This window comes from Ctenocephalides felis, unplaced genomic scaffold (genome assembly GCF_003426905.1).
Source record: "Ctenocephalides felis isolate EL2017-DRISC unplaced genomic scaffold, ASM342690v1 CF-g0.4_SCAFFOLD_03573, whole genome shotgun sequence".
NCBI classification, from domain to species: domain Eukaryota; kingdom Metazoa; phylum Arthropoda; class Insecta; order Siphonaptera; family Pulicidae; genus Ctenocephalides; species Ctenocephalides felis.
The window spans coordinates 14,336,169-14,359,047 of record NW_020539727.1 but is presented as its reverse complement, the minus strand read 5'-3'; the positions used below and the strand labels follow the sequence as shown (position 1 = coordinate 14,359,047).

Here is a 22,879-nt window from a genome sequence, read left to right as displayed (position 1 = left end):
TGCATCAATGTAAAAATTTATGCATATTAGAATATTTCTCCATAAATTGGCGTAATGCTATACGGATTGCAAACGGCGGCAGTTGTTTATAAATCACGATAGTTTAATAATTATATAATTGAGTAATACATAATGTCAAATGATTCAGATTATTACATTGTTGTTTAATAGTGGATTATTGTGTTAGTGTGTCAGTCAAAACTAGAACTACGAATGCTACCTATATAATTTACTACTACCCCAAACTACTACATTAGCATGCAAGTAATTATCTGAATCAAGGCATTACATAATTGATAATTTGTTAACAAAGTAGAATTAAAAAAAAAAATTGAATGCTATATCGCAGGAATTTACATATGTTAAATAGATAGGATTGCGCCAAATTACGTATGCCGTTCTCCCGTCGGCGTCACAAGTTGTTAAAAAAATTGCTCAAAACTAAAATACAATACAAGCAAAAGCAAATGAATGAATGAATGAATGAGAGAACTCTCAATGATTTGTTTGATTTTGCTTGCGTTCTCATAACCAACTTATTATTATTGGGTACTTCCCTGGGTCTTTTCTTGGTCCTGGAGGTCCTCTTGCTTTGTTGCCCATCATATAAATGAACGAGTTGACAACCACGCAGACTTAGTTTGCCATCAAGTCGCCGGCGGAGCCACTTGACACGCGCCAAAAATGACATCGTGCGGAACTAAATTCGAATTGATCCGATTAGATAATTATCAATATAATTAAAAGTAATTTTAATAATAAAAAATAGTAAAAAAATATTTTACTATCTTGATTCAACAAATTTTCATATCAGTTATTTAACATATAAATAGATAAATGTATGAATAAATAATTTTATGGTCTTATATTATTTGAAATGTAAGTATTATAGTAGTCAACAGTTGAAGCTTGTAGTATGTTTTTAAAAAAAACAATGCATCGATATTGTCCTTGCAGTATTTCGTAAGTGTATATTAGAAAGCATAATTATTCTCTAGGTTTCCATGAGAACTCAATTGTATCTTATGAAATAAGAAATGCTTTTTCTGATCTTACCGCACAAGAAAACAGTAGTAAGATAATACAGGATTCTCATTCCAGAGCTGACTTATTTTTGTAAGTCAATTACTTGATTCTTATTGTCGACACATATTTTTTTGCAGAGCTGAAATTTAAAAGGTAAAAGTAAGTTTTGATTACTCTTTGTAAGTCTATCTGAAACTAAATTTTAATCGTATGCTTTTTGAATTATTCAAATCGGTCGACCCGTTTTCAACAAATCGTCACGAAAATTTGTATCCACATACACACACACATGCATGCACACAAACACACACATTTTTTCTAAGGTACGTCAAAATGTTGAGAAACCTTCAAAACGTAAAGATGCCATACATGAAATTGTAATGTAATATATAATAGTTAATAAAGATAATAAACAATTCTAATTTAGTATCATTAATATTGGATCTAGTTTAGATACGAATAGAAAATGACATTTTCAATAATAGTGAATAAAATCGATCATTTTATTAAGTAATCTTTTGAATAGATTGTGCAAATTAAGATAATATTCAATAATGGTTTGCTGAAGAAATCCAAGAAATTTGTATCCGCACACACACACACATCCATTTTTTCTAAGGTATGCCAAAATGTTCAGAAACCTTCAAAACGTCGAGAAATGCAAAAATTTTCAATTTCGATTTTTGGACGATTACAATAACTTACCCTACGGGAAGTTAATAATAATCTACAACTTATGGGCATACAAGCACGTGTCTGTGCAACTTAATATAATTACAGATAATTTGAATGTGTTTGAAAAAATTCTATTCGAAATCGCAATGTTTAGATTTAATTGTAAGCAAACACTTTATTTTTGAAATAAACAGTTGAAAATTTATCAAAATCTCAATTTCGTTTGATTAAGTCAATTATTACATATTTCGAGAAGTTCATGCAACTCGTCTTAAAGCAAAATGCCACTTTTAACTAGTTTAGTTTTTCGAAATTCTTTTTCCTGGTCTCGTTCGATTCAGAGTGACTTCAAAAGTCGGCACGTTGTTCAAAGTTGTTACGTAGTTATAGAATTTATTAAAAATCTCTTTCGATAAATCAGGTAGTTGGGTTATAATTTAACCATTGTAGCTGTGGACTGTATTGAGCACTGATTTGTTTGTCTATTATGTATTTGTTGCAGTTCTAATTACAATCACTGATTTGTTACTAAGTTATAATGAAAGAAGATTTATTTATTTTTATTGGTTATTTACATGTTGTTAAACGGACTTTACTTTTAGAAGTGAAGCAACTAGTTCAATTAAAACACTCCGCTACCACCTCTACCGGGGGGCACTACTAGTGAAACCGCCTTAAAAAAAGGCTTATATTGAAAAAACTACTTTATCAATCATTTCAAAATTTTAGGAATATATTTATACATGTTTTAAGAATACATAGTAAAATTTTTGAAGAAAAAAATTAAATATTTTTTAAGTTATCGTCGATTTCCAACGGCGCGACAAAAAAAGGCCCTTAACTGCTGCAGTGATTTCGGCCTTCTACGTGGATAAAATAAAAAAAAAATAATTCTCGTTAAACTAGATAATATTGTCTGTAAAATAAACTACGATGAAAAAAATAAAAAATTGACAAAATGGCGGCGTTTTTTTTTAAAAAAAACGCGATTTTTACATAAAATTTTGGTCGTTTTTCGACTGCCAAAATTCGATTTTTGATCCGATCAAAAAATCGATAGTTCATTTTATGGAGAACTATATAAAGAACATGTAAAAAAAATTTGATAGTGATCGGATCATTCGTTTTTGAGTAATCACTGCAGCAAATTCGGAAAATGCTGTTTCGAGAAAAACGCGTTTAAAGATAAAATGATCGTTGTACTATATACTATACATATACTTTTTAAATGGCTGTAACTCAAAAACTATTTGAGATATCGATTTGAAATTTTTATATATTATTTTTAAAGGTGTAATCCACCGAAATATGAAAAAAAACAAAAATCGATTTTTTCGAAATTTCACACTAGTTGTGCCCCTTAATGCCCTGAAGTTTTGTCACCTTCATGGCCAATATAATAAAACGAAAAGACGTCCGAACAACATAATTAGTAACTTCTCCGGGAAGTTGAATAAATTTCTATTTCTACTTCAATAAAATCTATCTATAATTCCAAAACAATTACCAATCTGTAATTAACCACCGAATTCCGCCCGATTACAATGCAATTCTACAGGTGAGTTGTGCGGCAGCTGCGCCGGCACGCGCCGAGACGGCCTGGCTACAAAAATAGCTCGGCCGGCGTTCCTTCATTGCGTTCATTGAGCCTAAGCCGAAGCTTACAACAACTTACACGCACATTATAAATATTACTGAACGCATGTAAGTAACATTGAGCATATGCTCAAAACACACTCCGACTTTGACTACTTGTTGGAGGAAAAAGAAATACAAACGTCCGGTCAACACGGGAGAAAATTGATAGACGACTAGAAAGGGAGATGGATGGATGGATGGAATTTTTCTATGAGATAAGACAAAAAGATAACTAGAATTTTATATAATTAGTTTATCAACTTCCCGAAGGAGAAGTTGATGTTTTCGCCAAAAAATCCGATTTGCTTATTTTGTTTTCTCGACGTTTGAAGCCATTCTGAATCGAATGAGACAAACATTTGGAAAAAATATGTATGTATGTATGTATGTATGTATGTATGTGTGCATGTGTGCATTTATGTGTGTATGTGTGTATAAACAGATTCAGAAGCCATTTGATGTATCTCGAGTCGTTTCTTTGTAATTAGCAAAATTAGTGTAAAAATTCCTCAGAGATATTTTGATAAGTGCCAACAGTTACAGTAAATGTAATTCAATGCATATAATTATAATATAGTATATGATAAAAATTTAATTAAACTAGTCGTGCATGGCATCGTGTCCCAAGGCAAATTGCTGGAACTTTCCGTACCAAAATTAAAATTTTTAAAAAAGATTCAATTTTGTATTAGAAATCTGAAAAAAAAAGTTCTTTGAGATTTTTAAAATTTTGTGAGTATTTGACCTTTTTGAAACATTGAATCTTTTTTATGTTTTGGAAATTTTGAACTTTTTTTTTTTCAAAGCAATCGCGATACGTTAGCTGCGTAGAAAAGACTTCGAGATAGAAAATTCAGAAATTTTAAAGATCGCTCAATATTTCAGTTTTTTGAAAAACTGAAAAGTCAGAAAATATATTTGGAATGATTTATAAAAATTTCAAAAAATTAGAGATAATTAGATGATGAATAAATATCCTTTAAATTTTATGCATATGAAAAAAATTATCCTTCTTAAGGGGCCCCAAACAAATTTTGATACGGGGCCCCGCCAAAGCACGCGACGCCCCTGCGTTATAGTTAGATTTTGAAATTTCAAAAACCGTTCAAATGGTATTAATTGGACATCTTGCTAATTAGTTTTTAGTAAAACAGCAATTTTTGTAAATAATTGTTGAAAAAAATAGATAATTAATTTCCCGTAGGGTAAGTTATAGAAATCGCAAAAAAAATCTTTCACCTTAGAAAAAATGGATGTATATGTAATGGATGCTTTGAAAAAAGTTCAAAATATGTATTAAAAGTATTAAAATGAAATTTTGCAACAATTTCAAAAATTTTAAATATCTCAAAAATAAACTTTTTCAGAGTTCTAAAGCAAAATTACATCTTTTTTAAACATTTCAATTATTACTATTATTGATATTTCAATTATTGGAAGTTCCAGCATTTGCCTTAAGGCATGATGCCACACACCACTAGTTTTTTTATATTGACTGATATCACGGCCGTAAAGAACATACTAAAATGTCACGGCCATACGACAAGTGGTTCAATTTTAAAAAATCAAAGTTTGAAAAAATATGACAAGCAAAATTTGTGCCAAAATTCGCTTTTGTGATGTGATAAGTCAAAATTTGAATTTTACAGATTTAAAAGCCATTGGTATAAATTCAAAGAGAAAAAACCTTATTAAAATAAATGATAATGATAATATTAAGGACTAAATTCACAAAATAATTCATTAAAGTTTCCTAAGAAGTGTCGACGTTTTTCACGAAATTTAACATGGCGATAAAGTTTCACAAAAATTGGTTGAATTATATAAATTAATTAAAATTTGGAATAATGAGCTACAATTTTCGGACATGTCTGTGCACTATAATTAATATAATCAACATGCCGTAGGGTAAGTTATAGTAATCGCAAAAAAATCGTAAATGAAAATTTTTATATGCCTTTACACGTTTCAGAGGTTTCTGAACATTTTGGCATACTTTGGAAAAAATGCATGATAAGTGCTTATGCATGTGCTTATGTGTAGGTATGTATGTGCGTATGTATGTATGTATGTATGTCTTAACGTCGAACAAAAAAATCTAAAAATTGTATATATGTATATATGTATGGATGTATGGATGCATGTATGTATATATGTATGTGTATGTATATTTGTATGTGTATATATGTCTCAACAAAAAAAAATCTAAAAATTGTATATATGCATATATGAATGTATGTATGTGTGTATATATGTGTATGCGTGTGTATATATGTATATGTATATGTACGTATGTATACATGTCTCAACGTCGAACAAAAAAAATTTAAAAATTGTATATATGTATGTATTTATGTATATATACATGTCTCAACGTCGAACAAAAAATTTAATAATTGTATGCATGTATGTATATATAAAGTATGTGTATATAAAGCAAATATAAATTATAAATGTAAATATAAATAAATAAAAACAATGAAAATTAATGAAAGAACTGAAAAATAAGTATTAAAAAGAACGACTAAATTAATACGCGCAAAAATAAAAATATGAAATAAAAATAATAAAAATATGTATATTAAAATTGTAAAAATAAAAATCAGTATGCAAAAGGAAGCATTGATTAAATTTTTGTGAAAGCAGGTCTAGCGATTTCGGAGATACAGAAGAAAATGTAAAAAAATGATGTTTTATGGTCTAAAATAATAATAATTAGACAAAAATTGAACTAGTGGTGTATGGCATCGTATATCAAGGCAAATTGCTGGAACTTATATATGTGTATGAGTCTGTATATATGTATGTCTCAACGTCGAATAAAAAAAGTCTAAAAATTGTATGTATGTATGTGGGTATGTCAACGTCAAACAAAAAAAAATCTAAAAATTGTACATATGTATGTATATAAGTCTTAACGACAAACAAAAAATCTAAAAACTGTATATATGTATGTATATATGCATGTACTTATGTATGTATGTATATATGTATGCATGTATATATGTCTTAATGTCGAACAAAAAAATCTAAAAATTGTATGTATGTATGTATGTATGCATGTATGTGTGTATGTCTCAACGTCGAACAAAAAAAATTAAATATTGTAGGTATATATGTATGTATGTCTCAACGTCGAACAGAAAAATTTAAAAATTGTATGTATATATGTGTGTATGTCTCAACGTCGAACAGAAAAATTTAAAAATTGTATATATGTGTGTATGTCTCAACGCCGAACAGAAAAATCTAAAAATTATATATATGTATATAAATGTATGCATGCATATATGTCCAAAGTGAAACAAAAAAACCTAAAAAATTGCATATGTGTATGTATATATGTATGCATGTATAAATGTCTCAACTAAAAATTGCATGTATGTATGTATGGATGTATGGATGTATGTATGTATGCATGCGTGTGTGTGCGTGCGAATACAAATTTTCGTCGAATAATTTAAATCTGTTTTGAGGAGTTTTACATAAAAATCGCTATATTCAGATTTGATTGAAAGCAAAACCTTTACTTTCGGAATAAACAGTTGAAATTTTTATCTAAATAGCTAAATGACAATTTATATTGTAAATTCAGACCTATAGGGAAGTTCGTGCAAGTCGCTAAAGGCAAGACGCCATTTGCATGTATATTGCGTAATTCACTATCATTATTAAAATTTAATTGAAGTTATGTTTCCTCATTTAATACTACTACAAATAAAAATGAAAAAATCTAAAAATTGTATATATGAATGTATGTATATATGTCTCAACTAATTGTATGCATGCATGTATGTATATATGTATGTATGTGTGTGTGTGCGTGCGAATACAAATTTTCGTCAAATAATTTAAATGTGTTTTGATAAGTTTTAGATAAAAATCGCAATATTCAGATTTGATTGAAAGCAAAAACCGTATTTTCGGAATAAACAGTTAAAAACTGTATTTAAACACTTAAATAATAATTCATATTGATTAAGATGGACATTTGTACCTATGTGCAACTTGCCCGAAGGCAAGACGCCATTTGCATGTATATTGCGTAATCCACTATCATAATTGAATTATTAGTTATGCTTCTAGAACGTCATTTAATTCTACTACAAATAATAAAAAAATCTAAAAATTGTATATATGTATGCATGTATATATGTCTCAACTAATTGTATGCATGTATATATGTATGTATGTATGTATGTATGTATGTATGGGTGTATGTATGTATGGGTGTATGTATGTATGGGTGTATGTATGTATGGGTGTATGTATGTATGGGTGTATGTATGTATGGGTGTATGTATGTATGGGTGTATGTATGTATGGGTGTGTGATGCGTCGCAATAATTGCATTGAAAAAATCGCAATATTCAGATTTGATTGAAAGCAAAAACTTTACTTTCGGAATAAACAGTTCAAAACTGTATAAAATACTTAAATAATTCCTATTGCTTAAGACGGACATTTGCACCTATCATGCAACTTGCCCAAAGGCAAGACGCCATTTGCATGTATATTGCGTAATCCACTATCACGATTATAATTTAATTCAGTTATGCTTCTATAACGCCATTTAATTTTAGGATGAAACAAAATTTACAAATATAAACCAAAAGGCTTTCCTTGTAAAAACTAATATTAAATATTAAGCTAGGTGCTCAAAGACTTTCTATAAAAACAAAAATGTATGAATATTCGTTCAAGAACGTAGTGGCTTACCACCGGGTAAGCTATCTTTCCATTCTAACTTTCGACAAATATTTCATAATTATTACCGATGAAAATAATTGCAATTGTATCTAGATAAATAAAATAATCACCTTACAATTCAGTTTAACAATCAATGCCTATAATATAATTCACTCACCATTTTATTCGCACGAGGTTTGCCCAAAATTGCGTAATCGACGAACGACCTTCGACGCCGACAAAAGGGCACTTGCAAAACCCAAAACAAACCCGATGGAAGAGATCCGAACACTTCGACTGCTTACCAACGACTGATGAAATTGCAATAGTTCCGAATATCAATTGTCCTTATCTAGGTGTTGCCAGATTTGACAAAAATGTACGATGTCATTGGCGCCACAACCTGTGGATCATTTTCAAAAACGGTCAGTTTAAACTAGTGGTGCCATAAGGCAAACTCTGGAATACATAGGAAGTTGTATAGAATAAATTAGTGGTGTATGTATATAATGTATAGAATGCCTACCGATGACTGATGAAATTGCAATAGTTTCGAATACCTGTTGTCATTATCTAGGTGTTGCCAGATTTGACAAAAATGTACGATGTCATTGGCGCCACAATTTATCATAGATCATTTAAAAAAAAAACGGTAAAATTTGAACTAGTAGTGCCATAAGGCAAACTTCTGAAACACATAGGAAGTTGTATAGAATGCCTACCGATGTTTTCGGTAAAAATTGTTAAAAATAGTTTCGAATACCTGTTTTCCTTATCTAGGTGTTGCCAGATTTGACAAAAATGTACGATGTCATTGGCGCCACAATTTATCATAGATCATTTAAAAAAAAAAACGGTAAAATTTGAACTAGTAGTGCCATAAGGCAAACTGCTGGAACACATAGGAAGTTATGCATATGAGATGTATTAGACATAGAATAAACTAGTGGTGCATGGCATCGTGCCTTAAGGCAAATTGCTAGAACTTCCCGTACAAAATTAAAATTTTTGAAAAAGATACAAATTTTGTTTTAGAACTTTGGAAAACAGACTTGAGACTTAAAATTTTCGGTAAAAATTGTTCTTTTTAAAAAATTCCATTTTTTTATGCTTTGAAATATTTTGGAAGTTTTGGATTTTTATATAACAATCTGCGTCGCGATATGACGGATAAACATTGGTACGAAACCCATAAAAAAGTTAACAAAATTTGTATCTATTATTAAAATATCTATGAAATATGTCATAATTTGATGTGCATATATCTAATGATCATTTTTGTCCGCCAAATGGTTTTTCTTTTACTTCTTTTATTAGATCTCTGAAATCGTTAGACCTGCCTTTCCAAAAGTTTCTTCAGTTCTTCATTTTGCCAATACAAATAAAATGTTTTCTGAATCATTCAAATCGGACTCTTTGCCCCATATCTTCGAAACGGCTGGATCTGCCTTTGCTAAAAACTAATCAGCACAACTCTATCAATAAAAATCGAATGGTTTTTAAATCATTCAAATCGGTCGATTCTTGTTCTCAAAATCGACAAAAAATTGAATCCGCACATACATACACGAATACTCACATTTTTTCTAAGGTATGCCAAAATGTTCAGAAAGTCTTGAAACGTAAAGATATATAAATCATCTAGCAAACACGACTCCTTTTCGAGTTCCCTCAAATGGTAGTAAATTTAAAAGATAAAAAATCGCCTAACATACAAATGTATATATAATACATATATACTCGTTTTGCAAGGTTGATATCAAACGATTCGAAATGACTTGAAACTCGGAGAAATTAAATAGCATATCGATTTTCTAGGGAAAATAAAAACCTTTCGTTCGGAAGTTAATAAATAGAACTAGTAATGCCTTAAGTCAATTGCAAGAACTTCTCGTATCGTTACTTAAAATTGTTAAAAGCTTCACAGTTTTCTAAAAACTTTGAAAAATATATAATTTCATAGACGTTATATGGAGCGCGTAAGCGCTACATCGCAGTATAGGTTAAATATTATAAATGTTGGTACAGAATTTATACAAAAGTAAACAAAATTTGGTATTAACTCTTTCCACTTGCTAATTGCGAAAGTATGTAATTTGCAGCCGGAGTGGCGGTATCCGAGTGGAAAGGGTTGAAATATCTATAAAATGTGATAATTTGATGCGCTTATGTCTTATGATCATTTTTAACCCCCACATGGCATTTTTTATTTTTATTGGATATTTGAAACCGTTAGACCTGTCTTAGCAAAAATTGATGGACCGATTCTGCCGCATAACAGACCAATGTTATGGCAAGGCTGTTTTATGAAGAACTTTCCATACTAAATATTGACAAAAGCCATGTGGTTGCTATGCAGTCAGGCGTCTTTCTCAGGTTGTCAGATAGAAAACCTAACTTAGAAACCGCACAAATGTCAAAAAAACGATCTTAGATAACAGGGTCTTTCTGGCCCAGCTTCATAACATACGAGTGACGTTGCAGTTTACGTGTAAAACGCCTGAATGCACAGCAAATACATGACATTTTGACAGTATGAATCAGTATCATAATGTATGCAAGTCGGTGCGTAACGTGGCCTTGCCATAACATTGGTCTGTTGTGGGGCAGGATTCGTTTCTAAATTACAATTTTTGGCACTATTTGCCTCGTATCTTCAAAACGACTAGAGCTGCCTTGGTAAAAAAACTTATCAGCACGTCTCCTTATCAATAGGAATCTTATGTTTAAATAATTCAAATCGATTGATTCGACAAGAACGTCGATGAAAAATGGTATTTTTTATCACATACCATTTTTTCTGAGGTATGCCAAAATGTTCAAAACCTCTGAAACGTGAGTTTGTTCAAAAAATTTCATTTTCTCAACAATCGTCTCGATAATTACGTATTTCTCTCAACGGCATGTAACTAGCGGGGTGCATGGCATCGTGCCTTAAGGCAAATTGCTGGAACTTTCCGTATCGTAATTAAAAATCTTGGTATGGAACCCAAAAAAATGTACACAAAACGTGTACACATTAAAATCTTTATAAAATATCTGATAAATTGATGTACATATGTCCAATAAACATTTTTGACCGCCAAATGACATTTTTTGAACTTACTTTTATTGAGAGTCCATAACCGCTGTACCTGCCTTCATGAAAATTTGATCAATTCTTGATCTTGTTAATACAAGTAAAATGTTTTTTGAATTATTATAATCGGACGCTCCGTTATCTTAAAAACTGAGTTACCGTTTTTGGCACTTTTTGCCCCTTATCTTCGGAACGGCTAGACCTGCCTTCGCCAAAAACTAATCAGCACGTCTCCTTATCAATACGAATCGAATGTTTTTTGAATTATTCAAATCAGTTGACCCGTGTTCCCGAAATAGTCGACAAAACTTTGTATCCGCAGAAACATACATCCATTTTTTCTAAGGTATGTCAAAATGTTCAGAAACCTCTGAAACGTTAGTTTGTTCAAAAATTGTCATTTTCCCAACAATCGTCTCGATAATTTCGTATTTCTCTCAACGGTATGTAATAATGTCTTCGACCTCGTGCCTACAATAATTTCCACTAATAAATATCCTGTGGCAGTAAACCAAAAACTCTAAACACGGGATCTTTAAAATCCTGCATCCTGTGTTTTTAGTTGCTGCTCGTTACTTCAGAAAGTGCATTTAGTTTAGGCAGGCTTTTCGAATCATTACCTCTAAATATAGAAATAGAAGGCAACTAACTCCGTTGGATCACCACAAAGCAGACGTGTGTTTTCTTTTCAGAAGAATTTTTTTCCGTTCGTTTTGTTTTGGATATTATTAAAATATGGTGTAGGTAGGTGTGTGGTAATTATTTACGTTCATTAATTTTTTTGCTTTTCGAAATGAGCTTCAAAAGTCTTGGAACAATCATGTAGGTAATAATAAGAGAAATGGTTTTTCTTTGTAATTAAATGATAAATCTGGAAAAATTTTGGTCCAAGAGATAAATTAATAGTTATTCTGTTAATCTACACTCTGATTAGGATTTCCTTATGATGATCGTTGATTTGTCGTATTCATCTTATTTAATCTTATAAAGATCGAATGGTCAGTTTCTTCGTAAATAACTATTGCACCATGTGTATTATGAATAATATAGAGAAATTGCGTAGAATATTATGTAATGTAGTAAGTGACTAAAAATGCTCAAAATTAAAAATAACTAATTGAAAGTGGCATTTTACCTTAAGGTAAGTTTCATAAACTTCCCGAAGTGTGTACAAATTGATTTAATCAACCGAAATCAAGATTTAGATATTTAGATAAAATTAGTCAACTGTGCACATACACATATGTACGTAGCTCTTGATATTATTTAATGATTTAAATTAGTTTTTTTTTAATTACTATACTTGTTACAACTGCTAAATAATTTAACATCTAGTAATAATAATGAACAATAACATAAATTTACATAAAAGAGGACAAAATAAATGATAAAATTTCCATTAAAATGATATCCGTAGTAAGTTCATTTAATGTAAAATAAAAGCAAGTAATAATAATGATGAAATTATTAAATAAAATAAATAAAATTTCTGAATAATAAAAGTAATACTAGAAAACCAATAAAGTAGAATAAAAACAATAAGTGACAGATAATAATAAATATACCAAAATAATATTATTTAAATTAATGGTAACATTTTTTACACAATTAGAGAAGTTAGTTCTGTAGATTTATTTTTCCGTCGATTCGAAAAAAATGGCTTTTAAATATGTGATGATATTCAAATTTTAACTCATCCAGCACAAAAGAGGCTTTTGACACAAATTTAGCCATTTTTTTAATTTTGACACAAATTTGATCATTTTTTTAAACTTAGATGCATTTTTAAAATTAAACTACCTTCGATAGGGCCGTAAAATTTTAGTATGTTCTTAAAGACTATATTAACATAAAAAAATCATCAGAACATTTTTTTTCAACAGTTAATTACGAAGAAACGGATCCGCCAATCTTTGTCCAAGATTGATCAGCTCGATTCCCAAATAATCTTTAGAATAGTTCGAGTTTTTAAAATCGAATCAGAATTTTTGGCTAAAACGTGGACGAAAATTTGACTCATTTACTAAGAAACAACTCGGCTGATCGCGCAAAATTGATAGACGATAGTACTCATTAAGATGCATCTCATAATGGCTTAAATTTTTCAAATGGTTTTTTTTTTTTTTTATTATTATTTTATTGGCTTTATAAACTGATACATTAGCCATATACTAAATTACATAATATCTACACTATCTCTTACATATATATCATTGTTTTATGTATATTGTTCAAATGGGTTCAGCCGTTTTTGAGCAAACGTAGATGAAAGGTCTAATTTTGACAAATGCCAAAAAACTACTCATTTTCTCAAGCTTTGATGAATTTTTAAAATTAAACTACTTGTCATAAGGCCCTAATATTTCAGTAAGTTCTATAAGGCCATGATATATATCGCCAAAAAAAGTTCCATAAAAACGTCTTAATTTTTTAATCAACAGTTAATTAGAAGAAAACGGCTCGGTAGATTTTTACCTAAAACTAATCAGCACGACTCCCAATCAATATCTTTCGAACGGTTTTTTAATTTACAAAATTGATTCAGAATTGCGGGCTAAAACGTAGACAAAAAGTTCTTCACTTTTTTGCTATTTACGAAGAAGCGGCTCGGCCGATCGTCGGACGAAACTGACAAACGATAGTCCAGCCATTTTTGGAAAAACGTCGGTTTAAGGTAAAAATCTGTTCCACATACTTTTTCCAAATTTTTCTTTTCATTTCAAAATACATACAATCTTCAATGCACTACACCTTGTTTGTATTTAGTACTTTGTATCTTCTAAGGTGGTTCTGCAGCTCATATAGTACGTACCAGAAGCTATTCTAAGCTCTCAAAGCCCGTTTGTTATTTTTTTTTTCGGCGTGGTGTTCCGGCCGGTGTTTGTACATGTGGTCTTTAAAACAGGCGGGTTAATGACGTTATTATTTGTTTTATTAAAAATTTATTGAACCCGATCGACCGGCAATCGAAACACCAAGAGGAGAGTAGGAGAAGTCCAGATGTAGTACGATCCAGTATGTATGGAATCTAATATTAGACGGAAATCGACCAACGTAGGCCATATGGAGAAGAAAATGTTTGATGAAATGATTTGGTAATTTTTTGAAGTAAAACTTCTTTAGACGCGACTAGGGTGTAAATCCGTACAAATGCAACGGAAGTGCGTTACGCCCGAACTGTTCGTCATTCGCTCTCGATGAGATCAATTCTATACGAGTTGATTGTGATTAGTCTTCGTGTATGTGAATAGAGACTTATAGATATAGATATCGTCAAGGAAATCGGCATAGATAAATAAACATTTTAAAGTTACATCGTAGTACAAATCTTGATTTAACGAAAAACGCCTGAATCAGAATATTTTACCGAGTTCCTTGAAAATAATAAAAACAAATTAAACATTTTGCTGTGTACTAAACGTAAGTTTATTGATTAGAAATTATTACTATATTATTCGTAGTTTCTGTAAATCTTTGAAGTTATTAAAATGGAAAATATTTTTTAAGCAAGACAGATATTACAGCTGTTTAAAGAATGAGAATGAAGAGAGAATGAGATCGCCAGCAAAAAAGTAAAAAAAAATACAAGCAGTCAATGAATGTATGTTAATTTTGATTACATGAAGTTCTTCAAATACAATTACATGATGAGTGAAGTTGCGAAAACAATATTTGTTTTGGCGTTGTTTAACGTAATCCACTGTGTGAACGAATGTTATAGAAATTATCAATCAGCAATTACTTCATTTCTCTAATGAAGGTTCATTTCTAAATGCTAATTACAATGACAAACCAATCATGCCATATTTTAAGTATGACTTTAATTACATTGTTGTTTTTAAATATTGTACATATTTTTAATGCTATTATAAATATATGATTTATAATTTATTATTATATAAATGTGTCTAATAGTTGACACTAATAAATGTGTGCATCACGAGTGTTACCATATTATTGATGAACATTATTAAAAATTGTTATATGATGTATTTATTTTCACTTAAATGCCATCTTGTACAGTAGCAAATAAATTTTACATCAATCGCGTATGAACCTTACAGGCACCCTGTTTTTATGTTTTCTTAACGTTTCAAGCCATTCTGAATCGACTGAGACCGAATTTGGAAAATGTGTGTGTAAGTGCCATACACTACTAGTTCCTTCATTTATCTCTAAAATGTCTCCTGATGTGCGAGACGCAAGGTCAAGTGTGCGTCTCATGTTAGACAATCCCCCGTGGTAGAATTTTCTCAAAATAACTCTTATTATGAAGGAAAACTCGACGAAGACTGACGGATTTAGAAATGGACACTTTGAGATCAAATTAAAGACGACGAGCAAGAAACTGACGTTGAGGTGTCGAGGGAAAGGAATCCCTTGAAAGAGGATGCAGAAGTAATTCTTGGAATGTATCTATTATTAGTTGCTTTTTGGCAATTATAATTTATAAAGTACATTTTTCTTACTAATAATTAATAAACATTATTGTTTATGTTCAAATCTTAGGTGAATTAATTTGTAAAATCTAGTTCGTATGTGCACTATTCAATCTACGATCAACTAACTAAATATTCCATATCCAATGCCAAACAAATGCATTTTTGACACATGAAACTAAATTCTAAATCATTTTTCTAATAAGTAAAAATATTTTGTTGTTTTGTTAAATAATTTAGTAAAGTAAACCAAAATGCGACATGCATTAGTTTAAAAAAATAATGTATATGCAATTTTGGACTTATTGCGTTATTTAGTAAACTGAATTATGCAATTTCATCTTCCAAACTATATACTGTTGACTGTATCTTACATTTTTTTAAATTTCTGGCACATCTCAGCTGCTTTTTGGCTATAATAATGTAGGCACTACATTTTTCTTGTATATTATATTCTAAATATTATCTCGGCTCATAATTTCAGCTAAATTCAAATTTCAAGTGAATTGCCATTTCTAGCAGATAATAGTTCAAATGTTTTCAATGCCAAACAATGATAATTTGTGATTATCAATTTGGCTTTTTGTAATTTTTGCCATTTATTTCTACAATATTACTATAGTTTTATCGTTCATTAAATCTTAATTTCCTTTGACAAACTCTAAAAAGAATTTGTCAAAATCCCAATAACCGTTTAGGAGATACATCAAATCATACACCCGTAAAGAAAATTTTTATATATAATGTATAATATATCTTATATATAAAAATGGCCAACCATAGTCTTGAAAAATCCGTGCCAATCCAGAGATGCTCGGAAAGGTGAGATATTATTTAAAAATCGCGTAGAAACTTTACATTTTTAGTTTGAAAATTTTTGTAGAAGCATAATTTGAATAAAACAATGAACGGCGGCTAATACGTGAAATGTTAAACGTTTTTGACAGATGATGATCAATGTAACGAAGATGTAATGTTACATCTTCAACCAGTCTACGAATAACACACTATCCATTTGTGATTTTTTCAAATCAGTATTTTGTGAAAATATTGTGTAATTTCAAGTTAATGTTTATAATACATAGTGTAGTGCATTACCATATCCTAATACCATGGATTATTAAACTTTTCCAATTTAACACTAAGATCTACTAATTTTTCCACTGAATGAAGGCTAGGATTATAGCCGAAACGTATGGATTTAAAATAAATTTTTGAAAAAATTCATGTTTTTTATTGATGTTATGCCCGATTATTAGACTTTGTTAATACATATGTCAACATCAAATTCAGAATCATACAAAATATATATATATATATATATATATATATATATATATATATTATATATATATATATATATATATATATATTAAATATATTTCTAATTACCACACGTAGATTTAAATTCCCGTAGGTCCATACCAACAAGTTGCCTATTCGAAGCAGGAGACAAACCGTATCGAGTTCAAATGTTTTTTAAACGACAAAATTCAGATAAAAAAAAATCTAAAACATTTTTTTTATACCACCACCACCACGGTGAGATATCTTTTTCCCAGAGCGTCGTCGTATTTGTTTAAAAGTTAAACCCGTGAGAGATTTAAAGACTGGAAAAAAATCGATAAAAAATTGGAAAAAAAATCGTTGAAAAAAATATCGACAACCACTGATTCCAATGATTCTAATGAAAGCGTGACAAATCGATAACTGTGTAAGGGTATAAGGTCATACAGGGCTTTTTTTTGAAAATTAGGTTGATAAATTTGTACGGATTATTGGAAGTGATAATTATAATTTAACAAATTAATATAACGAGTATAGGGTAATGACTGATATTTAATGTAATAAATATGTGTGTAAAAGAATTTATATTTAGTTTTAAAGTTCATCTATGAATCTGATTTAAATCAATATTATAAAATTGAAATTTTATTTTAGAAACATCATATGGACAAAACTTCGATATGATCAAGTTTTCGGCTTCAGTAAATTGTTCTCATAGTAATAATTTATTATCAAAAAGGGTAAGTTATATTAATCGCAAAAAATGTAAATATTTGCATAACCCAAAGTTTCTAAACATTTTGGCATACCCTAGAATAAATTTATGTAAAATATTTTTTTAGAAAACAAATAATCTCATTTTTTTGACAAAAGGTCCACGAATGCTTTTATTCTATTTCGTCTCGATTAGTAGGTTTTATTTATGCATATATGATTATAATGTTAATATTATATAATATATTATATTCTTGTAATGACACATCGTGTGTAGTTAGCTAGTAATATTTTTTTTTTGAAAATATTTGAAACAATTAATAATTATTCAGTAATTTTCATTGATTACTGATTATTCAATTAATCGAATGCTTAATTACAATATAGAAAGTTTCAACAATTTGCCTTAAGGCACAATGCCATACACCACTAGTTTATTCTTATTATAGTTGATATTATTCATTTGTAAATTGTTTGATCATAGAATAAATGAGATGTGTGATTATTGAATTAATTTAGAGTAAATTTTGATAGTTAATGTAACTAATATATTTTGAAACATTAAATAATTCATTTAATATCTAAGATCCTAGGAAAGGGCATGAAGTGTAGGTCTTAAAGAAGTAATAATTTTTTAAAGTTAGAAGTTATCAATTTGTCAGTTGTGAGTTAGTCTAAAACTTTGTGACAAGAACGATGAATAGTCAGTTGGATTTTTTGGCAAAAACCAATTTTTTCTTCGGGAAGTTTGACTTGAACCCGACATACCCAGACAAAAGACCTAGTCTGGGATATAAAAAACACATTTTTTAGAAATTGGTTTGGTTTTTACGAACGTCGAGTAAACAAAATTACCGAATCGGATTTTTTTAGCAAAAACGAACTTATTGGTAATTGTCTACACATTTATTTTATTTATTATATAGTCATTTTTTTCTATAATGAGTATGTGTATCAACTGTAAATTGCAGTGTTTTATGTATTTTTTTAATTTATCAGCTATCATCACTTAGAACACAAGTGATAGTAGTTTAATCTACTTAAGTATAGTAAAAATGGGTAAGTATAGTAAAAATAGATGTAGTATAGTTTTAACAAGCAAGCATTTCACGTGTATACAATTGATTTATATGTATGTACATAAATGTGTATAATATAATATGTATATATGTATACAAACAGATGGATCCACGGGTTGTTGCTTCATTATTCGTCGGGGTTATAAGTTATAAAAATAAACTCCCTTTAAACCGAGATTTCAGTGAAGCGTTGGTGCGTTAGTGCATTTTGCGTACGTTTTTAGACTTGCTTTTTTCTTAGTGTGAGGGCAGATGCTCTTTAAGCCTTTACATATGTACATATATATGTATATATGTATATATATTATATATATATATATATATATATATATAAACATGCGTTCGTGCCAGAAGAACAGTATAGTAGCTAATGATTTAATACGACAACCTGCCATATTAAGAGCTACATAAAGGCACGTGCCAAATCATGAAGTGATATAAATTCTTACTAGGGACAAAGATTATAATTAGTTTTTAACATCCTTAAGGAGAAGTTCAAGTTTTCACCAAAAAATCCGATTTGCTAATTATATGTCTTGTTATTTCTCGACGTTTCAAGCCATTCTGAATCGAATGAGATCAAGTTTGAGAAATGTTTGTATGTATGTGTATGTGCATGTGTGTAGCTTAGTTCTAAGAACACATAAAAAAAATGATAGTGAAAATTTGATTTTCGTCAACATTCTCTCTAAAACGATTGAACAATTTTCACAAACTTGAAATCCAGCAAAGAAGTGCATTTTTTCAATAGTTTTCAAAATTTTTGCCAGCAAAATCTTTACTATCTTTAGTTCATGGATTTGTGCATTGTTCACAAAAATTAATATTTATCTAGTTAGATTTTTTATATCTGTGTTACCTAAAGAGCAGTCTACAAAACTTCTCTAGTTGTGTGAAAAATGTTACCATTGATTTAAATTATTCAATAATATCTATTTCTTAACGTAATATTTTGCAAAATAATTTATTAAGTTTCTTAAAAAATGTTCGTGCACTAAACAGTCCTATGAAAATTGGTTGAATTATATAAGTTCATTAAAATTTGGAATAAGCAACAATTTTAGGACATACAAACATGTGTTTGTGCACTATAATTAAAATAATATTAAATGTATTTGAAAGATATCAATTAAAACTCACGATTTTTAGAACCAGAAAATTAAATAGACAATATACTTTAATATACCTAGACTTAGCTAGTTTATAAGTACATAAAATTTAATTGTTCTTCACAATATCCCCAATCAAATTCAGAATGTTCACAGTTGAGTAACATTTTAACATTTAAGATACTAAAAAGCTAAAAATACTAAATGCTTTCCTATGCAATTTGTAATTATTGAAAGAAATCTTAAAAAAATTGACTCTTATAATTCACAATTTTATCTCTAGAAATCTAGTAGCTTTTAAACGATTCAAAATGACATAAAACGTCGATAAAACAAAATTAGGAGGCACGATTTTTTTTTGTAAAAATCCAATTTTTAAGGAGAGATTTTTTAACAAAAAAAATACTAACAACCACAACAAAGAAAAAAGTAAAAAATTACTAAAATCATCAATAATAAAATAATCATGATAAGTCATAAAATTAAATAAAAAAATAAAGTGAAAATAAAAAAATTTATAACTAAAACAATGTAATTTGTAGAAAGAGAATTTAAAACAAACAACTAATAGCAAAAATAAATACGAATGATAAAGTAATACAACCAAATACTAAAAAATAAAATATAAATGATAACGTAATAACTAATGAAGTAATATTAAAAAATAATAAACAAAAATAAATGAAGTATTTTACTACAAAATCATTTCAAATAAAAAGTACTAGTATCAAAAACAAAGTAATGATAAAGTAATAATATTGTAACCACTTTTTTTTTAAAATAGTTTTGAACAAAAAATATTAATAACAAAACTGCAAACGCGTAAAAATAATCCACTTAATAAAAAAAAAACGGGAATTGGGTCTCAAATTATTCAGAATGTCTTGAAACGTGGAGAAAACATAAAATTAGTAAGTCGGATTTTCTGGCAAAAATAAGCTACTAATAAGGTAATAATAAAATAATAGCGACAAAAATTTGTTTGATAAAATTCAGTCAATCTATGGGTACCTACACTTAAACTCATTTTCATCGTCTCCTATTTAAAAGGCAAAGCTCTAAAAAAAAAGAATGACTCCTTCTCTTCAAAGTCAATGACATTAATGTTCGACTATTAAATTTCATTTTTCTGTCACCACAACAACCACCAGAAGGCTGAAATAAAATAGAACTGATTTGTATGTCTTCGTAGAAATCGGCACGCGCCCCCATAGTGAGAGGACGACGACAGTTGTTTCTCAAACCGCACTTTACTAATAATAAAATTATGACTGGAGATAAAATATAGTACTTAAAATTAGTGTATGAGTATTCACAAAACGCTTGATCACAAAAATAATCTGCCATTGTAATCCATAAGCTATAAAAAAAAATGCATCAAAATTTATTTATATTGAAACAGATTATGACACGGATTAGAACCTCGAAACGTTTGCAAAAGTGCAAAAAAAAAACACTAAACAATTTATATAATTTATTTCATGTTACATGTCATTAACGGTCAGAATCGAAGTTAAACATAAATTTATGGGAAGGAGGATCTAGAATGCTGGAATGCTAGATTGTTCTATAATAATTATACATTATTACTAGTTAGTAGCAATAGCTCTTTTCTATGCAACGCAAGTCTATGAAATAATCCCTTTGTTGTTTCAGGTTTCGACGACATTTTATAAAAAACGGCTGCATCGATTTTAAAAAGTTACAAGCCATTCAGTGTAACTAGATAAGGACTAATGTTGATAAGTTTTGCGAGATGATCGGCCAAACCATTTTTAACAGAAAATAGTAACATTTTTCGTTGCAACGATATTACAAATCTGTTCGAAAGATATAGTTCCAAAGCAAAAGTTCATGGTCTCAAGGAACATCCTAAAATAATTCAGGCCTTAATTTTGTATCGATTAAGTTTTTAAAGAAGAAATGATACACTTCGAAATATTAGAAACATTTGTAACAGAAACTTAAAAAATTATTTACTATCTTTTTTCTGCAAATAATAATCTATATAAACCCGTACAAAAAGTGGTCTCTATCCTGGAAAATGGTACATTAAAATAAAATAATGTTATGAGTTGTTTTCTAAATGTTGATATTTACCATAAATTTTATCATAAAGTTTTCAGCAAACATTGGAGAAATATTATTGCTGATAAAATGTTTGAATGACTCATTATTTTAATTAATTTTCATTATCAATGTAAACGTGAATGAGTAATATATAGAAAACGCAGAATACATCATAATTGTTTGTATAATAATAATAATAATATTATAAATGTAATAACATTAAAGAATTCGTGTTAATTAACAATTGCACGAAAGTTTATGATAGAGATAATCATGGCATTCTAGATCCTCCCCCCATAAATAAGTGACTAACTGCGATAGTCGACATACCCAAACAAAAGACCTAGTCTGGGATAAAGACAACATTTATCTCAAATTTGGTTTGGTTTTTCAAAACGTCGAAACAACATAGCATATCGGATTTTTTGGCGAAAACAAACTTACCCTGCGAGAAGTTTGAATCGAGTCCGTCATACCCAGACAAAAGACCTAGTCTGGGATAATAAATTCATTTTTCCAAATTTGCTTTCGTTTTTCAAAACGTCGAGAAAACATAAAATTAGCAAACTAACTTTCACTTACAAGAGAAGTTTCTAATTAGAAGTTAGAGAAGTTTCTAATTAAGTCCGAACATACCCAGATAAAAGACCTAGTCTGGGATAAATGAAACACTTTTTTTTCAAATTTAGTCTCATAGGATTCAGAATGGCTTGGAATTCTAGAAAACAAAATTAGCAAATCGGATTTATTAGCAAAAACAAGCTTCTCCTTCCTTCCCTTCCTTTTTTTTACAAATTTGGCCTCATTCGATTCACAATGGCTTGGAACGTCAAGAAAACAAGAAATTAGCAAATCGGATTTTTTGGCGAAAACAAACTGCTATGCGGGAAGTTTGTAATTGTGCACGGCATACCCAGACAAAAGACCTAGTCTGGGATGAAAAATACATTTTTTACAAATTAGGTCTCATTCGATTCAGAATGGCTCGAAATGTCGAAAAAACGTAAACTTAGCAGATGGAATTTTTTGGCAAAAACAAACCGACATACTCAGACAAAAGACCCAGTCTGGCAT

The 22,879-nt window shown here is 29.4% G+C and overlaps 1 long non-coding RNA gene across 1 annotated transcript; it reads right to left on the bottom strand.

Moving 5' to 3' along the window:
- Positions 1-414: 414 nt before the first annotated feature.
- LOC113389421 lies at positions 415-8,330 on the bottom strand. Its single transcript, XR_003368266.1, has 3 exons — positions 8,207-8,330; positions 1,057-1,165; positions 415-700 (listed from the first exon to the last, which is right to left on the bottom strand). It is a non-coding gene; the product is annotated as an uncharacterized LOC113389421 (long non-coding RNA).
- Between the last annotated feature and the right edge of the window lie 14,549 nt (positions 8,331-22,879).